General features: G+C 34.6%; 1 long non-coding RNA gene across 2 annotated transcripts; it reads right to left on the bottom strand.

Moving 5' to 3' along the window:
- Positions 1-6,280: 6,280 nt before the first annotated feature.
- Positions 6,281-8,856, bottom strand: LOC125473871. Of its 2 annotated transcripts, none has more exons than XR_007255656.1 (2): positions 6,712-8,856; positions 6,281-6,619 (listed from the first exon to the last, which is right to left on the bottom strand). It is a non-coding gene; the product is annotated as an uncharacterized LOC125473871 (long non-coding RNA). The 2 variants fall into 2 exon arrangements; XR_007255655.1 differs by having other exon boundaries at positions 6,832-8,856.
- Positions 8,857-14,152: the final 5,296 nt, after the last annotated feature.

The following is a 14,152-nucleotide window of genomic DNA, read 5'->3' as shown; positions in this document are numbered from 1 at the left end:
GCTTAAAAATTTACAGCATGTGAAGGGGCATGTGATAATGTGAGGATAAAGTCCGACATAGGTGAGAGACCAAATCATGCAAAAGCTTATAATAAATTGAACTACTCTCCATATTGCCAATTAGTTTTATAGTGAAACCTAACTTTATTCAAAATTTATTAATGTGTTGCAATATTCAATCAGTTAGACACAATAATTGGTGAAATAATTCTAGTCATTTTATTAATCAAAAGTTTAAGAAGGTATATACAACAAACTAAGATGTGGCGACTTGGAGATCTGACTATTTTAAATTTAGTAAATTAAAAAAAAACACCAAGACAATTACAAGTTTTATAAATAAAAAAAACAACATTTTGTTTTTATAGTTTTATAAATCAAAAGTTTGGCATTGTCTTTGGCTGGAAAGTGACTATTCTGGTGTTACTTTTGCCCTTTAATTGACTGATTTTGATCCTTCTTGGCCTTTTCGTAAGCAATGGTCTATTTGTTTAGACCGCATTCGGAAGATGACTTTCTATGCCTCTCACATATATCACGAAGGAAGTGTAGTTGCAGACAATTTTGCTAATATGGGCTTGTCTTCTCCAACTTTGGTATGGCATGATTCCCCTCAAATGACGGTTTGTGCTACTTTGTTTTCAGACTATATATGTTGGCTTGCCTGGCTTCCGCTTCTCAATTAATGTGCATCTCGACATATATGTTTGTACCACTTTCTTTTTCTTTTTTCTTAACCTTGTGATGTTACTTGTTCTGTTTTGTAGGTTCGACCTTTAGGTTCGGCCTTAAAGGGGTTAAGTTTCATGTCCCCTCCTCTTTTCCTTGTATCTTTGTTGTTTTTGTCTCAAGAATGGTAAGGTTTATGTCCCCCACCCCTTCTTTTCATGTATTTTTTTTTATCATTTTTTCTTGTATTATGAGAGGTTAGGTTTATGTCCCCCTGACTAGGTGTACCCTTTTTTTTTTTTTTTCTATATCAATAAAATTCTCCTTGTACCATCGAGGTTTTCTAAAAATAAAAAAAAAATGATATACATAAACTACGATGTGGTGACTTGGAGATCCAACTATTTTAAATTTAGTAAATTAAAAAAAAAAAAACCAAGACAACTACTAGTTTTATAAAAATTAAAAAATTAAAAATTAATTTTGTAGTTTATTTAATCAAAAGTTTAAGAAGATACATACATAAACTAAGATGTGGCGACTTGGAGATCCGACTATTTTAAGTTTAGTAAATTAAAAAAAAATACACCTAGACAACTACAAGTTTTATATAAAAATAAAAAAAAAACAACAACATTTCAATTTTGTAGTTTATTTAATCAAAAGTTTAAGAAGATACATACATAAACTAAGATGAGGCGACTTGGTGATCGGACTATTTTAAATTTAGCAAATTAAAATAACACCTAGACAACTACAAGTTTCATTAAAAAAAAGCAACATTTTAATTCTAGTATACTACAAGTTGCAGTATGAATAATTGTCAATATTACATCACTATCTCTCCCGTTGTCACCGGCCGGTTGGCAAACTTTGCATTACTTTATATCAATCAAACACGTTCCTCCGGATGAAGGGATCGATCAAGTAAGCAACTAGCTACACTTATTTGGTTTGATTATGATACTAAATATAGGAGTGGTCCTAAATTTTCTTTTCTTTTAGAAATACAAAAATACAAGACACATAGTGTATGAGTTCACGTGTTATAATTAAAATGAAGGAATATTAAAGAGACATGTGAATCGCAATCCATAACAATGTTAATCTATTGGGTGTAGTCCATAGGCTACTTCCATCCATGTGTGATTTTCAAGTCCTCAATCCATAACCTTTTCTATTTAGTTGTTTTCTTTCACCAATTTCCCAAGTATATTATCACGGCTCCCAACTGGTCGTAAAGTACTGATTTAATAGAGTGGAATTTGAATCAAACTTGTGCAAAATCAACACCATAGTTACTGAGTATACAAACATCTTTAATCGGATCAAAAATCTGGAGCGGCAAAGTAGTGGCAAAATAGATAGCTCTCAACCCCTACATCGAAAACAAGCATTCACCTAAAAACTGAAGCGTGAAATCAATAGTAACACCAAGTGAAGATATTTTAGATATATTGAAAACTAAAATTATATGGCAAATGACAACCTTATGCAAACTGAAGAGATAAGTTGTTTGACGTCTCAATAAAGCTGGAGTCATCTAAACCAACAGAATAGTCATCTGGGAATAATTTTAGTTTTATTAGCTCTTATTCAACATATGTCATGGACTACGTTAGCAATGATTAGGACGTTGCATTAACCAAAAACACCGGCAGGTATTGCCTCATTATTTTATGACAGCATTAATGCTCTCAAGAACGCCTTGACATTTTTTATAAACAAACACACATATTAATTGTTAGATATTCGAAGAGACGGGTCAATCCATTTTTAGTCACTTATTGTTATGTTTTAAGTCTTAACTACTTATTGTTAAGTGTTGAATTTTATTATAAAAAATTTCGGTGTAATTAAAAAGTGGAACCATACACTTACATATTGTACTTTATTTTCTCAATTTCTGATGTAAGACTTATATTCAATACGCTTTCTCATTTTGGACCACGCACATATGGGCCACTTGTGCAATCAATCCCACATCAGACATTAAGCACAGAAACATGGTGTTACATTACACTCAGTAACTTGGGCACAACACGAACAATGTTATGAATAAACTCGATAACTCCGGCATGGCACAGATCCACAAGACTCACAATCATACTCACTCAATACCATGTCAAATATTCATAGAGATGAGCCAATGGCCCACTCATAACTACAATGATACTGTATCAACTTAGCCACCTGTTTCTAGGTGCTAAGTTTTATCACAGAAAACTTAAGTGTAATTAAAAGTAAACCATGCACTTATATATTTTCTTAATTCTCCGATGTGGGACTTGTATTCAAGATTATATATGTGTATAAAGTCTACTAGAAAATTCATGCACTAACAGGTCGCCACATAATTAGTTTAAATTACTAGGGACGTCGTAGTCGTCGAGTCATCCACGGTGGTTGCTTAACTAATACCTGTCTGTTCATATGTCATGTGAGTCTGTCTTTTGTTGTGCCTTGGCTGATTATCTTCACCAACATACAAACCCACAGTTGAATAGTTTAAAATACAAGAAATAAAGACACCGAGAAATTTACGAGGTTTGGCAAAAACCTGCCTACGTCCTCGGAGAGATATTGTTCTTCACTATGAGAAAAACAGTACAAGTTACACATGAGTTAAATCGACATAACCCAATCCCATATCCCTTGTACACCCACTCACAGAATTTTCCCAAGAGCCTCACTCTACCCCAAGAGTTCTTTCACAAGAGATCTTTCACTCTAGCTCTCTTGATTTCTCTCACCCGTGCCTCCTTATTGAGCCAAATGCTCTCACCATCTCTTTTTATGCTTTTCTTCATCCCAGCCAAATAATTATGGCTTTGAAAAAGCCACAAAACAAGGAACAAATTAAGCCACAAAACAAGCCACCAAACAAGGAAACATAATCCTCATCATGATGTTCCCTCATCAATATTGTTTTGTTTCCTAGCCTAATTTGGCCACTATCCAACAATCTCCACCTTGGCCAAATTGTACCAAAGTCCATTGGCCTTACGTACCAGCATGCACACTCTGAATCAACCTCGTTGGTCCTGTTCCGATTCAGTCACTACCAATGCATGTGCAGCTGCTGCAAGCAAAAAAAAAAAAACATTTAGCTTCAGACAGGATCTCGACACATCCTCGTCTCCTCCAGCAGGTTTTCCTCCTCTTCATTGTCTGCAACTTGGAAACTTGTCAGTGCACCCATTTCCAGCAACACCCGTCGAGCCAGACAAACATTCCTCACACTTCTCATTCTTCAGGACCATCTCATCACCTGTGAATCTCATAGCTCCACCTGCTGCAAAACCCCTGCAACACTTGAGACTATACATCACCAGGAGATGTGTTGCTTCGAGTACCTAGAGGGCATACTCGAAGTCTTCCGCCACAAAATTGCTGCTACCTGGACCAAGATCATCCTTTCTTTTTCTCAAAGGACAATTTATCTTTTTATGCCCGAATTCTTTGCAGTCATAGCATTGTGGTCCCTTGCCTTTGGAGCTTGATTTGAACCTGCTGTCTCTCTCAAATCCTCCTCCCAATTTTCTTCCATGATTCCAACCTTGAACAGCTAAAGCAGTCTCGTGCCCACCATCAACAATGGTCTTCCTCTTTTGTGTATCATAAGACACCAAAGAAGCCTGCACCTGCTCCAAACTTACTGTATCTTTTCCATGCAATAAGGTTGTCACAAGATTCTCATACGAATCTGGAAGTGAGGTAAGAAGTAAGAGGGCTTTATCTTCTTCCTCAACCTTAACATCAACTTTCCTCAATTGATCCAAGTATCCATTGAACACATTCATGTGGTCCATGAGATTCCCGCCTTTATCCATCTTCAGCTTGTACAGCTTCCTCTTCAGATGTAACTTGTTGGTCAAACTCTTAGCAATATAGAGTTTTTCCAACTTCTCCCACAGTGCAGGCGCAGAATCTTCATCCATAACATTGTTGATAATGTTATCAGCTATGCAGTGTCGAATCGTGCTAACACAACGCGACTCTAGCTCCTCCCACTGGTCATCTGTCATTTCTTTAGGCTTCCCATCTTTTCCCTTCAAAGCTCTAACCAAGCCTTGTTGAGTCAAGACATCCTTTACTCTCATCTGCCAGAGAGTAAAACTGCCCTTCCCATTAAACTTCTCAACTGAAAACGACATGTTTGTAGTCATCATGGTGAATAATAAATCTGAACCTTCAATGAACCAAAGCTTCCAACAAAGCTCTGATACCAATTGTTGTGCCTTGGCTGATTATCTTCACCAACATACAAACCCACAGTTGAATAGTTTAAAATACAAGAAATAAAGACACCGAGAAATTTACGAGGTTCGGCAAAAACCTGCCTACGTCCTCGGAGAGATATTGCTCTTCACTATGAGAAAAACAGTACAAGTTACACATGAGTTAAATCGACATAACCCAATCCCATATCCCTTGTACACCCACTCACAGAATTTTCCCAAGAGCCTCACTCTACCCCAAGAGTTCTTTCACAAGAGATCTTTCACTCTAGCTCTCTTGATTTCTCTCACCCATGCCTCCTTATTGAGCCAAATGCTCTCACCATCTCTTTTTATGCTTTTCTTCATCCCAGCCAAATAATTATGGCTTTGAAAAAGCCACAAGGAACAAATTAAGCCACAAAACAAGCCACCAAACAAGGAAACATAATCCTCATCATGATGTTCCCTCATCAATATTGTTTTGTTTCCTAGCCTAATTTGGCCACTATCCAACATCTTTGAATAACCTCCGTCGTCATTCGTGGCTGGCGGATGCAAAGGTACTGGTTTGTTTTTGCTTTCTCCTCAACGTGTGTTTAATTTGGGCTTAATTGTACTTACTGGCGGCCTCATTTTTTTATCAATTAATTAGTTAGCAACAGTGAGATATACATTTAGGGTTAGCATTGACTTAATCTCCATGCTTAAGAGAATTGAATTGATGATAACAACCTTTCGCCAGATGCCTGTTTATGCTCAAAACTGTAAACCGATATGGTAAACACGTTGACGTTGAGCCTTCTAAGCCATTCACACTGAGTAAACCAATATGGTAAACGACGTTAACTTGAGCCTTCCAAGCTAGCCACACTCGGTGATGCACCATGTGAAATATGTTTGTAGGGCTCAAAATGCCTTCTTTTACTATGCAACAACTTCCAGTATCGTTTTGATTTCTTGTCTTCTTATGGGTTGGGTGTCATTTGCATCGAAAATCTTGCTCCCTGTGGTTTGGCCCAAGTTCGACTTTGGTCCTTCTAGTTTCTATCGTCATGTTGTAGTTTACTAATTGTTGCAATCTAAGAACAATAGCTTAAATCGGTCAATTTTTTTTCGATAAACAGGTAATAATTCCCAAAACGATGTACACGTACCAACATGATCCTCTATGGATCATTTTGGCGAGGATCCTGAGAATTCGTGAATCGTGTCTGTTTATCGTATATCTTGCGGTCATTTTTTGTCAAGTACCGTTTGTATTTAATTTTAAATAAAAATATTTAAAATGATTTCTGACCACACGATGTTCAATAAACGGACGTAATTCACGAATTTCTGGAATCCTCACAGAGAGGATCCGGATTCTTAAAAGATAACAACAATCAGCATTAACACAAAAGAAGAGGTCTCAACCTTGTACATTATTCTGAGTTAATTACATGATACAGTAGTTTTGTTAACAAAAAATCTTCTTATGCACTTCTTGAGATTGTTATCGAGCAACATTTAATTCCACTTATATCGGGCAATTCTATTATAAAATACATCGATCGACTTCTGCATATACAGAGAGAGGCAAAAGCAAAACCGAGGGAGACAGGACACGAGGAAGCTCACTTCTCGTTTGGTGACTTTAGTTGTCTTCCGAGTAAGAGAAGTCCGACAGTAGTAAAAGCAGACAATAACGCTGATGAATAGCAGACAGTAAGCAGAGCGCCCCTCAAAGACTGCATTCAGAGATTTTCATATGTTAGTATGCGGCACTAGGTTTAAATAGAAAAAAACGGCCACAAGTATGGGCCGGATTATTTTCGAGCACCTTAGCCAGCATCAAAGCATTGTCATTTGCATACTGCAATGAACTCTCCGGGATGTTTTGGATGCCCTGAGCTAGCTCCCACGAAAGAGAAGTAAGGTTGTTACAGGCAAGTATATTTACCCAAAAGCAAAGCTGATTACGACCCCTATGGTGGCTTTATCTGATATTAGCTCGAGCTGAAGATCTCCAAACTGCAGTTGGCAACGACATTAATCCACCATTGAACATAGAATAAATGCCTCCCTTGTTACTTGCAACAAGTGCAGTAACATTGTCAACCTTCAGCATCCTACTTTCCTTCTTTAGTTCATCAGTGACTGTCGATGTTGAACTTTCAGACAGAAGCTTTCCGGTTGTAATCATTACTTTTGCAATCTATAAGGGTTCAACAGGATCCAAAAATACAGCTAGCCTAGAAATGCATGAAACCTAGTTATGCATTCTGAAGATAATATAATCGACAATTGCTCCATCAAAATCTTAAGTACTTGGATTTCCATAAAGAAAAAAAAGGGAAACTAGTCTTTTCCGGCACAGCTAAATATACGTTTTGAACATCCATATAAATATCTTCTAAAAGGAAAATGGCATGTCATAACTCAGATTAGGAACATGGCATGTCATAACTCTTAGCCCGTGGTTCTTGATAACCAAGGGAACGATTAAATTCTTAAGAGTAATTAGAATAGAGAGAGTAATTTTATGTAAGAAATTTTCAAAAATCTTTAGTAAACTATAGTTAATCAGTCCAGCCTAAAAAAACAGTACATCTAATTGCTTACCAAGGCATTGACCTACTCATCATATGGAATTTAGTTTTTCAACCGGCATTCCTCAAGCATATCTACATCAGTGCTGTGATATGCAGATTCTGCACTATGAATATTCTACTTGAAAACTTCACTTCAAAAATCTCCAACTTTGGGGTTTGTAAGACTTTACCCTAAAGATCACACCACCATTTCTGTTACAGCTGCAAGGAGCACAATGGGATACATAGCTTTGGGGATGTTGTTATTGGAAATGACAGGACATAGAACGAACTTGAATGCATGCTCATGCAGAAAATACAAGCCAAATATATACTTCCCTTTTGGATTTATGATCAACTAGAAAAAGGATTGAGCATTGAAATTGAGAATGCCTGTGAAATTGATAAGAAAGTAGCAAAGAAGATGATCATGGTTGCACTGTGGTGCATACAATTGAAGCCGGCAGATCGCCCTTCTATGAGAAAAGTTGTGGAGATGCTTGAAGGTGAAGTCGAAGACATGCACATGCCACCGAAACCTTCTTCTGTCCCCAAGATATGCCGATGGAGGATCCACCTGATGAGACGGATGTCGAAGAGACATGTAGGCTTACAGATACTGCTATAGAAACGGCTTCCATGGTGTAAGTAAAATGGAGTCCCATATAAGTCTTGTAATAATATCCCTACATCTTTGGAAAAACTAGAGATTACTCATATAAAGCTTCAATTTTACTGTTTGAAAATTTCTATCAGATCACCAATTAAAATTTTTGGTAGTTTCGAGAGCAGGTTTTCTTTTAGGCACGGGACATGTTTATTACTCGGAAATTTGGAACGAGTTGAAACGGGTTTTGAATCACTTATTTTATGCTAAATTTTTTATGGATACGTAGTCCTTCTTAGTATAATGCTGCTCTCTTTGGCATGTGGAGAAGTTTAAATGTGTGGCAGTTTGTAATTATGGGAGTATTGTTACAGTGGAATCTCATGCATAGATAAGTGTTTTTTTTTTTTTTTTGAGTCAAGCAATAGCATTAGCAAGTTAGATATTAGATTAGTCACTGATGGAGTTCAAACTCACGCCGTCATACAAGGCACAACACATTTCAATCACAGTTGAAAATGGCCACTTGCATGCATAGATAAATTAGTTTTCAAGTTTTGGGACCAATTCAAATGTAGGTTTAAGTTTATACCCCCAAAATCTCCATTTACGACGCATACTTAAATGGCCTATGTCTACCCCACAAAAAACTTAAGCCCGGCCCAAAAAGTTGTTGTGAAACAAACAAACAAACATGACACAATGCGGGCTGGTTGAAAATAAGAGTGAGCTTTGAAAGTGGATTGCCTCCTGGTTGGATAGGTTTTCTTCATTTTGACTTGTGTATTCCGATTCAAACGCTTCCCTCTTCATGGCAATATTAATATCTATCTATCTTCTATATCTTCTATATATAAAGCCGGAGCCCCACTTTGGGGTCACGGCTTCAACAAAAATCAAAAGCAGCAAAAAGAATGCATAAAATAATACAAGGGTAATTTTGTAATTTTAACAGTGCTTTTTTTGATAATTAATTTTTTGGTGCAGTTTTTTTATTTTTTATTTTTTATTTTTATCATTATTATCTCACAATAGGCTAGCAATAATATGATTCAATTTCTCTATTTTTAAACACGTTTGAAACATATTAAGAGGCGTGTAATGCCGGTTATAAAAAAGGTATTTCGTACGTGGATAATAATGTGATTAAATTAATTGTCAAATGATTTTTTTTTTAAACAAAAGATATTATCTACACCAAGGGAGAGGGGATGGGTTTAGACTCACAATGGGCTAGCAATAATGTGATTCAATCAATTGTTTATTAAATATTATTTTCTCTATTCTTAATCTAAATTCTATAGACACCGGTTTTATTATATGAATTCAGCTGCTTTAATTGGTTTATGAGGGGTTTTTTTTTCTAGCATGATGTAAAATTATTCATTTACTTCAAATATTTGACTTTCCTTTTGTCAATGTACTCATATAAATAAATTTAAAATATGTAAGTTACGGTAGCACGCCATGATTCAAAAAATGTCTTCAGCATGCGCATGAGCACGTGCATGAATGCTAGTTGCTAGCTTTGAATAATAATACTAATATCGCTGGTAATAAGAGAAATAAAGTAGTGAACTACAAGAAAACGTAGGGGAAAAAAAAAGACATAAAAGTTGAAACTGATGTATTTGGTATTAAAGGTTAGTTTGGTATTGCTGTACTTAAAAAAAAAAAAAAAAAAAAAAAAAAACTATTTATACTGTGCTGTGAGAATAAACAGCGGTAAAATAAAGTTGTTGAGTGTTTGGTAAACTTTTTTTTTGTAAAAGTGCTTTTAACCAAAAAAAAAATATATATATATATATCTTAGTGTTTAGTAAACTTTTATATAAAATTGTTGTAAATATATTAAATGACTAAAAACATAAATGGTATTTAATGTGGTATAATAATTGCCAATGAGAATAATACAAGGACAAAGATTGTAATTTTGTAAAATATACGGGACTATACTTGTCACTTGAAAATGTCTTTGTTCACCATGCTTTGAAAAAAAAAACATTTTTTTAGAAGCATGGTAAACTCTGCTTCTGATTTTCTATGTTTTTCTACTATCATTGACAACATTTTAAAAAAAATAAAAAAATCTTTTATTTTATCAAACACATCCTAGATTTTTTTAATAAGCTGTTTTCTAAAATATCAGAACTCCGAACCAGCCCTAAAAAATTCTTAAGACTTTTCAACTTTAATTTATTAATTTGTTGAATATTGGTGTCTCTTTGTCTTTTGGTCTAATTGCACCCATCAACTATCATTGTCATTGAGTAGTCTATCCAAAGTCTTCCAAGGAAACTTGTAAGTGATTTCATCCAAACTCCCTACTCCATTGGGGTGAATAATTGGTCAATTAATGAGTTATGTGAAAAGAATACATTTCCCATTTGGTCTTGCCAGAAATTGTTGTGTGGTTTCTGGATGGACTTTGTCATTGAATAGTCCGTTCAAAGTCTTCCAAGGAAACTTGTAAGTAATTTCATCCATATACTCCATACTCCACGGTGTGAATAATTGGTCAATTAATGAGTTATGCGAAAAGAATACATTTCCCATTTGGTCGGGCAGAAATTGTTGTGCGATTTCTGGATGGACTTGTCAAAACCCTAGGATCAGTAGGCGTGTGGTCTCTTACTATGAAATTCAAACGTGTCACATGGGTTCAACGCGTTTAGTTTAAATAATTGTGAACTTTTTATCCATTGTCAATTGGTTTTGAGTTGGATGATATATTTTATTTATGAGAGTAGACTATTTACGTGTTGGTAACATGTACTTCTATGTCACCTGATATGTATTGTTCACGTGTATTACCACAAGAAAGATAGGAAGTCTATGTTGGAAGCATAAATAAATTGAGATATTTAAGTTTTGTTTAACAGTTTAGGTAGAATTTGTGATCATTTAGGAACCTTTCTATCTTCATTTGATTCTCCTTTTCATCTCTCCAATTTGGTTGTCTAACCACATGGTGGAAGAGTGCAGCCTGAAGAGCACATGTAACACATAGTCAGGTTGCTCTGGCAATGGATATCTCTCTTACGGCTACTTCATTGCCAAAAGCAAAACAAAACAAGCTATGCTCCCTCCTATGATGATGGCCTCCCTCCTATGAATTCAGCTGCTTTAATTGATTTATGAGGGATTTTTTTTTTCTAGCATGATCTAAAATTATTCATTTACTTCAAATATTTGACTTTCCTTTTATCAATGTACTCATATAAATAAATTTAAAATATGTAAGTTACGCGTAGCACGTCATGATTCAAAAAATGTCTTCAGCATGCGCATGAGCGCGTGCATGAATGCTAGTTGCTAGATTTGAATAATAATACTAATATCGCTGGTAATAAGAGAAATAAAGTAGTGAACTACAAGAAAAAGTAGGGGAAAAAAAAAGACATAAAAGTTGAAACTGATGTATTTGGTATTAAAGGTTAGTTTGGTATTGCTGTACTTAAAAAAAAAAAAAAAAAAAAAAAACTATTTATACTGTGTTGTGAGAATAAACAGCGGTAAAATAAAGTTGTTGAGTGTTTGGTAAATTTTTTTTTTTGTAAAAGTGCTTTTAACCAAAAAAAAAAACAATATTTTAGTGTTTGGTAAACTTTTATATAAAATTGTTGTAAATATATTAAATGACTAAAAACATAAATGATATTTAATGTGGTATAATAATTGCCAATGAGAATAATACAAGGACAAAGATTGTAATTTTGTAAAATATACGGGACTATACTTGTCACTTGAAAATGTCTTTGTTCACCATGCTTTGAAAAAAAAAAAAACATTTTTTTAGAAGCATGGTAAACTCTGCTTCTGATTTTCTATGTTTTTCTACTATCATTGACAACATTTAAAAAAAAAAAATCCTTTATTTTATCAAACACATCCTAGATTTTTTTTAATAAGCTGTTTTCTAAAATATCAGAACTCCGAACCAGCCCTAAAAAATTCTTAAGACTTTTCAACTTTAATTTATTAATTTGTTGAATATTGGTGTCTCTTTGTCTTTTGGTCTAATTGCACCCATCAACTATCATTGTCATTGAGTAGTCTGTCCAAAGTCTTCCAAGGAAACTTGTAAGTGATTTCATCCAAACTCCCTGCTCCATTGGGGTGAATAATTGGTCAATTAATGAGTTATGTAAAAAGAATACATTTCCCATTTGGTCTTGCCAGAAATTGTTGTGTGGTTTCTGGATGGACTTGTCAAAATCCTAAACTATCATTGTCATTGAATAGTCCGTTCAAAGTCTTCCAAGGAAACTTGTAAGTAATTTCATCCATATACTCCATACTCCACGGTGTGAATAATTGGTCAATTAATGAGTTATGTGAAAAGAATACATTTCCCATTTGGTCTGGCAGAAATTGTTGTGCGATTTCTGGATGGACTTGTCAAAACCCTAGGATCAGTAGGCGTATGGTCTCTTACTATGAAATTCAAACGTGTCACATGGGTTCAACGCGTTTAGTTTAAATAATTGTGAACTTTTTATCCATTCTCAATTGGTTTTGAGTTGAATGATTATATTTTATTTATGAGAGTAGACTATTTACGTGTTGGTAACATGTACTTCTATGTCACCTGATATGTATTGTTCACGTGTATTACCACAAGAAAGATAGAGAGTCTGTGTTGGGAGCATAAATAAATTGAGATATTTAAGTTTTGTTTAACAGTTTAGGTAGAATTTGTGATCATTTAGGAACCTTTCTATCTTCATTTGATTCTCCTTTTCATCTCTCCAATTTGGTTGTCTAACTACATGGTGGAAGAGTGCAGCCTGAAGCGCACATGTAACACATAGTCAGGTTGCTCTGGCAATGGATCTCTCTCTTACGGCTACTTCATTGCCAAAAGCAAAACAAAACAAGCTAATGCTCCCTCCTATGATGATGGCCCCAGTTGATCTTTGACCATTTGTCTAAAACTTTAACACTGTCGACACTTCGTAGTGGAAAATAAATTTCTCTAATCAACGTAACGTGATGCAAGCTGTAACTGGAGAAATTTTTAGTTGTGACGGGAACATAAGTGGTACATCACGTGTTTTAATAAGAATGGTGAGAAATTTTATTTTTTAAGTTATTAACTTTTTAAAACACATATCCCACCATTTGTATAGTAACACGTGGTGTACCACCCCGTGTACCGGTCACACTGAAAAATCTCTCCTGTAACTAGCACTGAATCTAAAGAAGTGGAGGGTAGAACACCCAGAAGTTGATACCGAGGGACACAGAGACATGTGATGGCCACGTCAACATCTTAAATTAATTTTTTATAGCAAGAGAAAGACAAAATAAGAGAATGTGAGAGGAGGGGAGAGAATCCTAGTTACATTACCAAAAAATGCCAAATGTTCAATGATATGCAAAATGAAGGGAGTTAGCCAAATGTTCAAGGATATGCAAAGTGAAGGGAATTGGTTTTTCATGAGATTTGGAGGGTTTTAAAAATCTAAATAAGCATGTAACCATCGTTTAAGTGTAAATGATACAATCATGAGCGTTTATATGTGATTTCACATTTTTTAGACTCGTACGTTAATGATTATGATTTTTATTTATTTTGAACTCCCTTAAAAATACCATTCACAAGGGTTTGTATGGTTTTAAAAACTGAAACGACGATGTATCCATCCTCAAAGCGTAAATGGTGCGATCGGTTTACATATTTTTTATATATTTTTCGCACTTGTAAATTAATATTATAATTTTTTTAATGTGTTTGGTCTTTTTAAATTACTTGATATTTTATTTTTAATGTGTTTATAATTTTTTTAATCTCACTTTTTAGTATAAAAATAAATAAATAAGATTTAATTTTTTTTTAATTTACATAGAATAATAATACAATAATACATATTTAGAACACAATATATACACACACTCACACACACTAAGGTTATTGTATTTTATAGTAATTTTTTTTAATAGTTTAAAAAATTAAAATCATCAAAATAATTTTTTCTTAACGTGCTGAAATGGTTTACTAGCGTGTCACCTTCGTGTAAACTTGTTAATGATATGTTATTAACGGGTTCTTATAATGTGATCCAATAACGATCCGATTA

Source organism: the organism of the source record quoted next, unplaced genomic scaffold (assembly GCF_019419815.1).
Source record: "Pyrus x bretschneideri cultivar Hongxiangsu unplaced genomic scaffold, Pyrus_bretschneideri_v1 Contig11, whole genome shotgun sequence".
In the NCBI taxonomy this organism is placed as follows: domain Eukaryota; kingdom Viridiplantae; phylum Streptophyta; class Magnoliopsida; order Rosales; family Rosaceae; genus Pyrus; species Pyrus x bretschneideri.
Note: the sequence above shows the minus strand (reverse complement) of the source record. Positions and strands in the feature narration are given on the sequence as shown.